Source organism: Triticum aestivum, chromosome 4B (assembly GCF_018294505.1).
Source record: "Triticum aestivum cultivar Chinese Spring chromosome 4B, IWGSC CS RefSeq v2.1, whole genome shotgun sequence".
NCBI classification, from domain to species: domain Eukaryota; kingdom Viridiplantae; phylum Streptophyta; class Magnoliopsida; order Poales; family Poaceae; genus Triticum; species Triticum aestivum.
In genome coordinates, this window is record NC_057804.1 from 230,539,992 (window position 1) to 230,552,913 (window position 12,922).

Sequence of the window (12,922 nt, forward strand, 5' to 3'; positions counted from 1 at the left end):
CAGATCCATATAAGATTTGGAAAAAGTGCAAGACTCGTTTTCAGGAATAAGGGTACCAGGAATCGATAAAATTAGTAGCCCAAGAAAACGATTCGAGTAAGTACTCTGGCGGCGCTTGCCAGGCAACGCCAGTGGCCAATCCTAGCCCCGCAAGCAACTGACCCCGACGGGGGTCTTCCCAACGCAGCTACGGCCGGCCTACACCGTGGATGCGGGCAGCCCCAATACCAAATGGTGGTTGGGGATCTCTCAAATAGTGGTGGTTGCATTGTTTGGGCGATCATAGCCTGAAATATGGAGATCATGGTAGCGTACCGCGGTCCTTTACCATTGCGGCAAAGGACATATGGTGGCCACCTAGCCTGCATCATGTACGATCTCGACATGTGCAAGTCTGTTGTGGGTGTTACCCGTGGCGGCACATATCTGCCTTTCGTGCTCTAGTTCCGGCAGCATCGGCCCAAGTGGTTGTTGTGTAGCATCATGCACTAGTTAACACAATCAAAAGTGTGAACTAATTAAAAAAGGCTAGGCAATCACATATATATATTTCAACACGCTTTCTCACATGTGACATGAGATGAAGCGCAAAGCACCACCCAAGTGGATGGGCCTGAACCTAAGGGGGTTAGGCGCGTTCCGCAAGGAGGCTAAATGAGCCGGAGAGGCGGACCGATGGAGGACGCGTGGAAGGAGCACCACTCAGGTCGCAACATGGAGCGCCTACATAACGAGATGGGGGAAGAGAGAGAGCGCACCATCGTATCGACCCACACACAAAAATGTACCAGCAAACCCATTGACTGTTGTCAGTAGCAAAATTCAACAACAAGACATCTTCATAAAAAATATAGCTACCAACACTTCAAAGTCCATTCGACAACACAGCAAATGCCTTCAAAAGCTGGCACCACAGACGACCCGGTCACTGCCTCTCCTCCCCAATTGGTTTTCCAGCGAGTTGTGCGAGGGCTATTTGATAACACCATTTCCACCCCTGGATTTTCTAAATCAAGGCCCCTCCACGCCACCTAACTATCTCTTGCCTAGACAAGACATGCAACAGTAGCAGACTTGCAGTGGTAACATTTCTACTAGTGCCCACATGCCCCCTCTCTCTCATTCCAAAAACAACTATTCATTGATGGGGTTCTTCCTCTGATATATCATTCTATCTCCTTGGGTGATCTTGGAAAGAAGCCCTTTTTTCAGGCTTTCCCTTTCCAGTTTGGTGTGAAGCACTTTCTGGTGTATAGCTTAGCTTTGCTTGTGTGCTGTTCTTGAGTGGAATAAAGCTAGAGTTGCATTCTTGTGGCTTAGGATAGGTAATATTCTTCCTTCTTCCACAGCCATGTGATGCATGAAGCTTTGAGCTTTCGCAATTGCTTCTAGCCACCTCCCACTCCAATCTTTAGCCATCAAGATCCAAGAAAGATCAGGACCAAAAAGTATTGAGCTGCAATCATTCTGAGCTGCATTGTAGTGAGGAAATTTCCCCAAGCTTGGCTCGCTCTTTATTCCTCATATTATCTATCCTTTTCTATAAAAAATCTGTCCTTACTCTAGTACTAGATCAAAGACCAAGAATAGAAACTCCGTGTTTCCCGAGGAATCAGGGGCAGGAGGCTCAAGCAGCAGCAGATTCTCTTCAAGGTACTTGTAAATTATGCTGGATTGGTGATCCTTCTTGTGTTCTTTTTGTCCATGTGGTAACTTCTATGCCAATAGATTCCTCTATCTTGTTCTGAAGAAGATATTTGGGAGAAGCCTCTATATTTAATTGGGTACAAGAGAATCTATAAATGCAACAATCACAAGGTATTAGAGAAATTATGTACTTTCTGTTCTTTAGCTGGGTAGATTCCCTTTGAAGTACTCCACACATATTTGATGTCTTCATGCCCGCACAGGGCCAATCATTGCAAAGGTGTTTGGAATATATTCCCTCTACTCTTGTCATTCTTTGCTTGTAAGGAGTTGTTTCATATTCCTTCACAAAGATAGTGCTGATACTCTAATTCCTTTTCCAGTTCTTCTCTAAGTATGAAGCAGATGAAGCTTCTCTGAGGAAGGAAGGAAGAAGAATCTCCTAGTTTCTTTGCATGGAGAAGGAGGACATGGAGGGGCATGTGAATGTAGTGCTGCCACAGTAGAACCTGAGCCCAGATCTCCCCAACAGTGGAATCGTACCTTGGCATGAGAAGGAAATCTCAACGCTACAAGGTTGAGTCCACCACACTCTCCTGCTGTTTATTAAGTCCATTCATGTGACGATTCACCGAAACAAAAAGGGAAATGTTTCCCTCCGATGGATCGGCCGGGTTTCGGCCGGTCGCTTCGTCGCGCGAGGCGCTAGCATGTGGGACCCATGCAGAAGATTTTTGACCACCGCTGGCCACCTATCTTATCTCTTCACGTGATCCATTTTCATCCCCCACCCACTTTGTTCCCCACCGCCTGTTCTCTCTCTCTCTCAATACAATTCAAGCGGCAGCAACGACGACACCCACGAATGACAACGGTGCTGCGACGGGGAGGTGGGGACCGACGGTGAATGGGATGCTGGAACTAGCAGCAATGGATGCAGCAACTGTCGGCTGCTGGAGCTACAATGACCTCGACCAGCGGCATGGGGGGAGGGGCACCACCGGTGCTCAAGAAGATGCAACCTCGACCGGCCATGGCGGGTGTGGGGACGGCGGTGGCAGTTTGCTATAGCCGACCCTGGCAGACGCTGGAAGCAACCATGGATTTTGCTGGAAGCATCCATGGTTTTTGCTGGATGGCAGACGCGGGCACGCAAGATGCTGCAAGCACGTGTCGGCGAGCTGCAAGCGTGGTTTGGAATAGCTTCAAGCCGCGAACCAGGCGGAACTGCGAGAGATGAGTGGTGGGCAGTGTGCTGGAACCAGATTCCCCGTCACTGCTGGCGCGTTATTTTTGCTGGAGCCATTATTTTTTTGCTAAAATTAGTCTAGTTTTTTGCCACAATCATTGTTTTTTCTGCTGGAACTAGTCTAGTTTTTTTGCTACAATCGAACACTGAATCTCCAGCTGAGTCTACTTTTTTGCTTCCACCATGTTCTATTTTAGATGGATCTTGTCATTGTTTTTGCTTCCACCATGTTCTAGTTTTTTGGCACCACATTCAGAGTTGCGACCATGGGGGCGTCGTCGGGCTGCCGCCGACGAGTTGTCCGGCACTGCGCTAGAAGCATGCGTAGGATTAGGGGGGGAGGAGGAGGTGCGTGGTTGCAGGGCATGGACATGGGGGAGACGAGGTGATTGGGGGGTGGAGATGCGGCGACAGCGAACTCTGACCCACGGTGGGGGCGGTGACCTGCATGGTGCGGGGTAGGTGGTCGTGGGGTGGGTGGGGCATGGTGGCTCGATTTATGGGGTGAGGGGATTTTTTCTCTTAATCGCTTCAAACGATGGGTGGGGGAACGAAGCAGGGAAGATGGCGGACGGGATGCCTTGCATCGTACAGCGTGGATGCGACCGACCCAAATTTGGGCTAGCACGCCAGTGGAGATCAGCGCCCAAGCAGAAACCACCAAATAATTCTTTCGGCTCGGTGGTGTTTCAGAAGAGATTTATGCTCTGAGATCGAGGCAGAGGCATCTCAGCCGGACAAGACATGAGGCGCTGGACAAGTTCATAGACCTGAAAGGTACCTCCTTTGATCCTAGAACTAAATAGCACTTGTTGTTCTCCCCAGCATAGATTTAGAGTTAGTATTCCTTGAGACTCTAAGAAGCTGAATTTGGATAAATTCAGGAAGTATCATGGTGTTCTGCCGAGTCTGGCTGTTAATCTCAACCAGCAACATCAAGATCAAATCACCTGTTACTGTCGAACAAGAGAACATCGCAGTTCAAGCAGTGGGGATCAAGAAAGATTTCAGTGTTGATCTAGTGTTTGACCAGGAGTCAGCGCAAGGTAGCTTCTCGATTGATCTTGCCTCACTACATTTTCACTTCTTATCTATCATCTTCAAGTGTAACTGTTGATGATGCATATGATGTGTTCCATGAGATGAGAATCTGCCAAAACTAGTCGGGGGGGGGGGTTAATATAATCAGGAGGAGAGATGAAAAGAACAATTACAATTTTGATGGACGTTGGTCTATGATGTTTAACATGATTATCGAGAGTCTTAATTTGAGAGCAATAGAACTCACTGGTAGACAATTTACATGGGCCAACTTGTTACCCATTCCGACTTATGAAAAGTTGGGTAGGGTACTTGCTAGTGTGGAGTGGGAAGAAAAGTATCCTTCGGTATCGGTCCATGAGATGCAGAGAGCGATCTCAGATTACACACCACTTGTATTAGACTCGGGTGAGGCTACCCATGTGGGAAATAAAAATGCCTTCTCCTTCAAACAAAGCTGGATCGAGAGAGAACGATTTTTGGAGATCATTGCACGCGAATGGGCTAAGCCGGTTAGTGGAAGGGCGCAAATTGGGAGACGGCAAAATAAAACTAGACATCTCCGACAGTTTTTGAGAGGTTGGGCCAGAAATGAGAGTGGGATTTACAAACAAGAAAAAGAGCATCTTACTCAATTAATTGAGGCACTAGGCTTAAAGGCTGAAGACACTGTTCTTACGGTTAATGAGCAAAGATCCAAGTCCGAGGATGAGCAAGGTCTATGAGATCTCTTGAGAGAGGAGGAGCTCAAGTGGGCATTGCGTGCTAAAACGCTTAAGGTTGTCCAAGGGGACGACAATACACAATTCTTCCATATGGTTGCAAATGGTAGACATAGGAAGAAGAAAATCATACAGCTTGAACAGGACGAGGGGACAATAGTGGGGCATGAAAATTTGAAAGCGTATATCTCTAATTACAATAAACAACTTTTTGCACACGCGAATAAAAGTACGGTGACACTAGATAAATCTGTGATTGATGATGTACCTCAATTACACGCAGCGGAGAATGATATTCTCTCTGCACCGTTTACTGAAAAAGAGGTTATTCAGGCAATATCACAAATCAAACCGAATAAAGCACAAGGACCAGATGGGTTTCCACTTGAATTATATAAGAAATGTTGGCATTTTGTTAAAGATGATCTTATGCCTATGTTTCACGATTTTTTCAACGGCCATTTAGAGCTGTTTCATCTTAACTTCGGCACGATAGTGCTGTTACAAAAGAATGATGAGGCAGTTCAAATCAAACAATTCCGACCCATATGTCTGCTGAATGTGAGTTTCAAAATTTTCACAAAGGTTGGAACCAATAGATTGACACAAATTTCTCATTCAGTGATCCAATCAAGCTAGACAGCGTTCATGTCGGGGCGACACATACTAGAAAGGGTGGCCGTTCTGCATGAAATGCTTCATGAGATTCATTCGAAGAAACTGGATGGGGTTATCTTCCAAGTGGATTTTGAGAAGGCGTATGATAAATTAAAGTGTCCTTTTCTTCAGTAGGCAATGCACATGAAAGGTTTTAGTGAAGCCTAGAGGAACCAAGTGGATACCCAAGTCCAGAAGGGTAGTGTGAGAATCAAGGTGAACGATGATATCGGTCATTACTTTTAGACACATAAGGGGTTGAGACAAGGGGATTCCATGTCTCCTCTTCTGTTTAATATTGTGGCAGATATGTTGGCTGTCATTATTGGCATTCCCAAGCAGCATGGCCGTGTAGAGGGGTTAGTTCCTCATCTAGTCGATGGAGGGGTATCCATTCAACAGTATGCTGATGACACTATCCTATTCATGGAACATGACATGGCTAAGGCACGTAATATGAAACTTATCTTATCTCTCTTCGAACAATTGTCTGGCTTAAAAATTAATTTTCATAAGAGCGAGTTGTTTAGCTTTGGGAAGGCCAAAGACGAGGAACACACTTATAGACAATTGTTCGGATGTGAATTAGGTGCTTTACCATTTAGTTACTTGGGTATACCGATTCACCATCATAAGTTATCCAATAAAGAATCGAAGTGTATTGAAGAATGAATTGAAAAAAACTTAGCTGCTGGAAGGGCAAGCTTATGTCATATGGAGGTCGGCTAGTCCTAATTAACTCGGTACTGACTAGTATGCCGATGTTTCTACTTTCGTTCTTCCAAATTCCGAGGGGTTCAGAAGCGACTTGATTTCTTTAGATCTCGGTTCTTCTGGCAGTCTGATGAGGCCAAGAGGAAATACCGTCTCGCGCGATGGGATATTCTTTGCCGACCTAAAGACCAAGGGGATCTCAGTATTGAGAACTTAGAAATTAAGAATAAATGTCTTATGAGCAAATGCCTATACAAGCTAGAGACAGAGTCGGAGGGTATGTGGTCACAAATCCTGCGCAATAAGTATTTACACTCGAATACACTAGCCCATGTTACCATGAGACTGCCGACTCGCCATTCTGGAAGGGACTTATGAGAACGAAGGACTTGTTCGTTGTTAGGGTCAAATTCTTGGTTGGCAATGGGATGTCAACAAGATTTTGGGAGGATACATGGTTAGGAGAGACGCACCTGGACGTCCAATATCCCAGCCTTTATAATATTGTGCAACGTAGGGAGGATTATGTAGGCACAGTCCTTCAAACTATTCCCTTGAGCATTCAGTTCCGACGTGTGTTAGTTGGTGAGAGATGGACTGCCTGGATGCATTTGGTTCGGAGAATGATAGAAGTTCAACTCTCCGACCAACCGGATTTGACACAATGGAAGTTAACTAAGAATGGAATTTTTACGATGAAATCACTCTATATGGATTTGATTAATTCTGGCCCAATCTCAAGATCATTGTACATGTGGAGGGTTAAGGTTCCTTTGCATATTAAAATCTTTATGTGGTTCATCCACAAGCAAGTGATACTCACAAAGGACAACTTAATCAAAAGGAGATGGTTAGGAAGTTCGCGGTGTTGTTTTTGTGATCATGATGAAACAATACAACCCTTATTTCTTGAATGCCCACTTGCGAAGTTACTTTGGAGAACGATTCATATAGCTTTCAACATTAATCCTCCAGTCGACATTGCGTTGTTGTTTGGGACGTGGTCAGCTGGGGTTGAACAGATTACTGCGGCTTGTATTCGGATTGGAATATGTGCGCTATTATGGGCTATATAGAACCGCATGAATGATATGATTTTTAACAGACAACACACTTTCACTTTCTTGCAGGTCATCTTCAGAGCCAGAAGTTGGATCCATACGTGGTCCTTACTCACTCCTACGGACTCCAGGGAGCCTTTGGTTACTGGGTGCAACCAATGGGAGATGGTAGCTCGGGTTATATTCAACCGGTTCGGATGGCGCTCGCATAATAGGATAGTAGTCTAGGGAGCTTATCCTTCATATTACCGTATCAGTTGCCTTTGTCAGCATGAAATTTTCCTTTTTACTTTGCTCTGCTCCGTTTGCGAGCTATAAGACTATTATGACGATACTTCATGGATTTTTAATAAAATGGCTGCATGCATCATCATGATGCAGAGGCTAGGGGCATGCCTCCATTTCTAAAAAAAATTAGGTGAGGCCAATCCTCCGATCTTCACTTGACGGGCACAACGTCTGCATCCTTGCTTTTGGCCAAACTGGGAGGAGGACCTATACAATGGTCAGTTGGTGCTTGAGCTCAATTGATTGAGTTCAAGGCAATATCTGAAATATGCTTTGAAACTGCTAACTGCTTGCAGGAAGGAACTAGGGATAACCTTGGCCTTGTGCCTCGAGCGATCCAGGAACTGTTTTCTCATGATGCTCAAGATACTTCATGCCTTGGGAGGATACATGATGCTTGAGGTCTACATGGGAAGTCTCAGGGACTTGTTGGCGCCAAGGCAACAACCTCTCTTCAGGTCCATGGAAGGCAATACAACTTGGTAAGACCCATCAATGCACTTGTAAATTAGTATTCCCTCTGTAATAAAATATAAGACGTTTTTTAAGACTCGTAGTATATTGCCTTCAATTCTAAAAGTGCAACAAATGCACTTTTTTTTGTGTTTTTCAGTAACCTCAGCATTCTAGCAACCACAAGTGGTTCTATCCAAGTCGAGGGGCTTACTGATGTCGCAGTACGGACCTCAAGAAAGCCAACCAGTGGTACTGCAGAGGGCGGCGATCCCGGTCGACATCCTGGACAAATGTCAACAATGTTTCAAGCCGATCACATTGGTGGGTTGGTCTAGACAGAGTTTCAGCTTGTGCAGTATGTAGTGGTAAGGTCGTGGTACTAAGTCTAATAGTAAGAATAGGGGGTACATATGAGGAGGCAAGGCCCTTGCTACGACAATGATGTACACACGAGTTTTACGAGTTCAGGCCCCTCTTGGAGGAGGTAAAAGCCCTACATCTCGGTGCCCTGAGGCGGTCGACTGGAATATGGATGTGTGTGTTACAGGGGGTGTGAACCCTTGTCCCAAAGGCGGGGGGGGGGGTGGGGGGTGGCTTATATAGAGTGAGTCAGGACCCCAGCCACCTCCGTTACAGGGGTTCAATGTACATTAAGATAGGGCATTACTGGTAAAGCCAACTATAAAGTGTATTTAATGACCTTTAAGGCTACGGAGTAAATGTCCGATCGTTGCTGTCCTGAGTGACTCCTAGTCTTCTATATGTCAAGTTGTTTCTCGTATAGTCGAATGGTTTGGTCTTGGTCGAGTGGTATCAGTAGGGAGGGATCCCGAGTGAGATGACTGGTCGAGTGGATTACACTCGACGGCTTTGATTTGTACTCTCTGTTGTTCTTTGAATGTCTTTGCTTCCAGGGTAGCGACCTTGGGTATGGCCTATAGGTCAGGCCTATGACCCTACCCTAGGTCCATGGCATCGTGATTAGCCCCTGAATGGATCCAGGTCTGAGTGGAAAGAAGGTGGAAGTTGGTCGTGCCTTGGCTCTTGTGCTTCACAAGTGTCCATGCTAGATTGGAGGCCCACGACGAGACTTCGGCTTCGTCTTTGTCTCCTTGATCGATTCAGAAGTTGTCGAGTGTACTTATGCTGGCTCGAGTGTTACTTTGATGCGAAATCTTTGGCGCGATTGGTTACTGCGTATCCCGGATCTTACGGGATTCAAAATTTTGGGGAAGCGTGTGTGGCGGAGTGCGCCGTAGTAAGTGGGACGGATAGACAGGGGCGCCTCAATTTCCGCGCCACCCTTTTCGCCATGTACCCGGCGTGCGACTATTGCGGGATTTGACAGGGTTGCTCGGGCCCACACGTCAGCCACTCAAAAGTTGGTCCTTAAAAGGCGTCAGGGCCGAGGCGTTTGCACTGTGCGCCCTCAATCCCCTTCTTATTTCTCTGCTTCTCGCCGCTCGCCACCATGGTGAAAGAGAAGACGGCGGCGCTGGAGCGAGCGAAAAAGGCGACAGGCACGACGAAATTCAAGAATACAAATTGGGGTCGTCGTCGAGGTCTGCTCTGCCGCCAGGCTGGATCCAGGGCGATTGGATCCAATCTTTGCCCCGACAAGAGGATCTGGACGAGTTGGCCACCTTCGGTTTGATTGTTTTCGGGTCCGAGAGGTTGCCGGAGGGGGAGACGGAGCCTCAGCCATGGTCGGGTGAGTATGTCCTGCTTGCTACCCATGTTGATCATGGTTTTTCTCTTCCTCCACATTCCTTTTTCTGGGGCTTCTTGAACTTTTTCGGTGCTCAGCTACACCACTTTTCTCCCAACACCATCACGTATCTCGCTGCGTGTGTCCATGTGTGAGAACTTTTTGGGCTGTCGACCGCACTGGGGTCTCTTCAAACACATCTTCATAGTTTGCTCCCAGGCTGTGAAGAAGGCAAATTCAAGTGACAAGAGGACGCACGTGATCCCGATGTGCGGGGGTCTAGGGATACAGATGAGGAAGAGGAGTTCTTTCCCTCCCGTGACACTTCCTGAGTCAGTCAAAGGTTGGCAATTGACCTAGTTCTATTGCCAGGATATTGCAACTCCTGGTCAGTCGACCGGTCTCCCCCCTTTTTCCCTAGATCGCGCCCAGCAACCTTCTTCACTAAAAGTGACCGCTGCGAAGAGGGTGGAAACGAACATGTTGGTGGAGAAGGAGGTCCAGTTGGTCCGTCAGGGTGTAACTGGCATGGATTTGTTGGAGGTGTTTCTCAGTCGACGCATCCAGCCGCTCCAAGCTCGTGACCACTCGATGTGGATATACTCGGGAGCCAACGACACCGCTCGGGTTCACGGATGAGATGGTGGACCTGTGGCTGAAGGACATTACAGGAAACAAGGATAACCCCGGGGGAACCAGGAGAGTCGATCCATTCGACACCAACAACCAGCCAGACAAGGTCTGATCTTCGCTACCGAGTGTACTTCAATCTGTTTTGCAACTGTTTCTGAATCCAACTAATATTTGATTAACTTGTTGTCTTGTAGGTTTATACCAAGATGTACTCAATGCCCAATGGTGAACAAGACCGCAAGACCAGGAAAGAGAGGACAACGCAGAAGAGAGCGGCGAGTGGCAATCTCTAGAAGATGCCCACGAGGAAGATAGTGATGAGTCGGACGACGAAGAGGTAGTCGACTCACCACCTCGCTCAGAGCTTCGATACAAGCAACTCCAAGATCTGGCGGGCGGGTGCGGCAAGACCGTGGCTCCAAGTACCCAAGCATACATGCGCACTCGGACTTCGATTCTAGAGCCGACGAAGAAGGTCGCCAAGCAAACCAAGGTCGCCCCTTCGAAGCGTCGGAAGACCTTGCCCAAGATCAAGATGGACGTTCATGTTTCCTCTGGGTGAGTGCTCTATCTTTCTGCGTTTTCTTCTACCAACTCATAATTCTGCTCTGACCAAGTGGATTATGAACTTTATCAGCGCTGCAACTTCTGCGACTTCCATGGACGTTGACAAGGCCCTAGGTGATGAGGAGGCTGATGACGCGGCCACTTCCAAAGCTGGTACACTCTTTCCAACTTGAATTTATTCTGCAGACTGGGTTGTTGGTTGATTGAACTCTTAAGGTTGCTTTTTGTTGCAGCTCCGCAGGACGTCATTGAGCTTCCGAATGATGAAGAAGAAGTGCCTCTGAGAGAGAGGAGAAGGAGGGGCAGGGCCTCAAGCGGTAGGACGGCTGAGGGTCAGGTGCCTCAGTCGACATCGGCTCCAGAGACGGTGGTCCAGCGAACCGTAGATCCGGCTCAGGCCAATGTTACCTTTGCCAATCCACTCTCGACTGACTGTTCTTCGGGGTCGACTGCTCGGGTCACCACTGCGTCCGCACAACTCCATGCTTCAGATCCTGTGACCGCGCCACCTATACCGCCATCATCACTTTCGCTGCATACGAGACTCCAGACGACCCGCCGACTGCCGCCAGGGAGGCCCTTCTCTAGGAAAACCTCATGATGGAGCAGATGAAGGTGGTGCACGAGGCTAGTCAGGTTGCCTACAACGCCAGCACCACTCTACAAGCCAACGTCAAGGTTACTTGGTTTCCGACTGGTCTTTTGAGTAGTGATAGTTGTGACTGTTGCTTCATTGTCCATACTGTGTACTTGGATGAGCGTTTTGGAACCTTTTATGTGCATCTATCATGGGTCTGCATTTCGCATCCAATCATCCACTGGGGTGTTTGTGACTTAGAGTTGAATAGTTCTTCCACTTGAGTCGACCAGACCATGCCGAGTGTTTTTCTGAACCAGTGGGGGAAGCAGAGTGCACCCACTGGGTGTAGTCCCTGAGACCGCAGTCGACTGCTAGTAGTCGGTTGGGGTTTGAGAATCTCCTTTTTACTCATGCTGGGCATACCATGCCGAGTGTAAAACCAGACCAGTGGGGGCACGCCAAGTGCACCCACTAGGTGTAGTCCCCGACCTACTGTTGAATGTTTGATTCACCGGTAGTCTTAGAGTAACTTTCGCTGTGATTGACTTTTGTTTCCATTGACTAACATATCTTGTTTGCTGACTGCAGATGTCTTATTATCTTGGAGCCCAATTTTCTGAACTTGGAAGAAGCAGATCAGTCTCAACCTTGATTTGGAACTGGCCAAGAAGAACCTCAAGAATGCTCAGGACGAAACAGCTACCTTGGGAGGTAACTGATACGTCTCCAATGTACCTATAATTTTTGATTGCTCCATGCTACTTTATCTACTGTTTTGGACTATATTGGGCTTTATTTTCCACTTTTATATTATTTTGGGGACTAACCTATTAACCGGAGGCCCAGCCCAGAATTGCTGTTTTTTGCCTATTGTAGTGTTTCGAAGAAACGGAATATCAAACGGAGTCCAAATGGAATGAAACCTTCGGGAACGTGATTTTCTCAGCGAACGTGATCCAGGAGACTTCGACCCTACTCCAAGAAGTAACAAAGTCGGTATATATTCTACGATCCAGCTTATCTATGAATAATATTTGAATCTTCTCTGATTCTTTTCTGTATGATCGAATTATCCATTTGGTTTGGCCAACTCCATTGGTAGTTCTTGCAATGGGAGAAGTGTTTAGCTTTGGGTTCAATCTTGCGGTGTCCTTTCCCAGTGACAAAAGGGGCAGCAAGGCACATATTTTATTGTTGCCATCAAGGATAACAAGATGGGGTTTTTATCATGTTGCATGAATTTATCCATCTACATCATGTCATCTTGCTTATGGCGTTACTCTGTTTTTAACTTAATATTCTAGATGGATGCTGGATAGTGGTCAATGAGTGGAGTAATAGTAGTAGATGCAGAATCGTTTCAATCTACTTGTCTTGGACGTGATGCCTATATACATGATCATACCTAGATATACTCATAATTATGCTCAATTCTGTCAATTGCTCAACAGTAATTTGTTCACCCACCGTAGAATATCTATGCTCTTGAGAGAAGCCACTAGTGAAACCTATGGCCCCCGGGTCTATTCTCATCATATCAATCTCCATTACTTTATTACTTGCTTTGTTTTTACTTTGCCTTTTACTTTTCACTTCGCA

General features: G+C 46.8%; 1 pseudogene; it reads left to right on the forward strand.

Annotated features, from left to right (window-relative positions):
- The first annotated feature begins 2,117 nt into the window (after positions 1 to 2,117).
- Positions 2,118 to 12,922, forward strand: part of LOC123090065 (kinesin-like protein KIN-14O) — a 41,335-nt pseudogene continuing 30,530 nt past the window's right edge.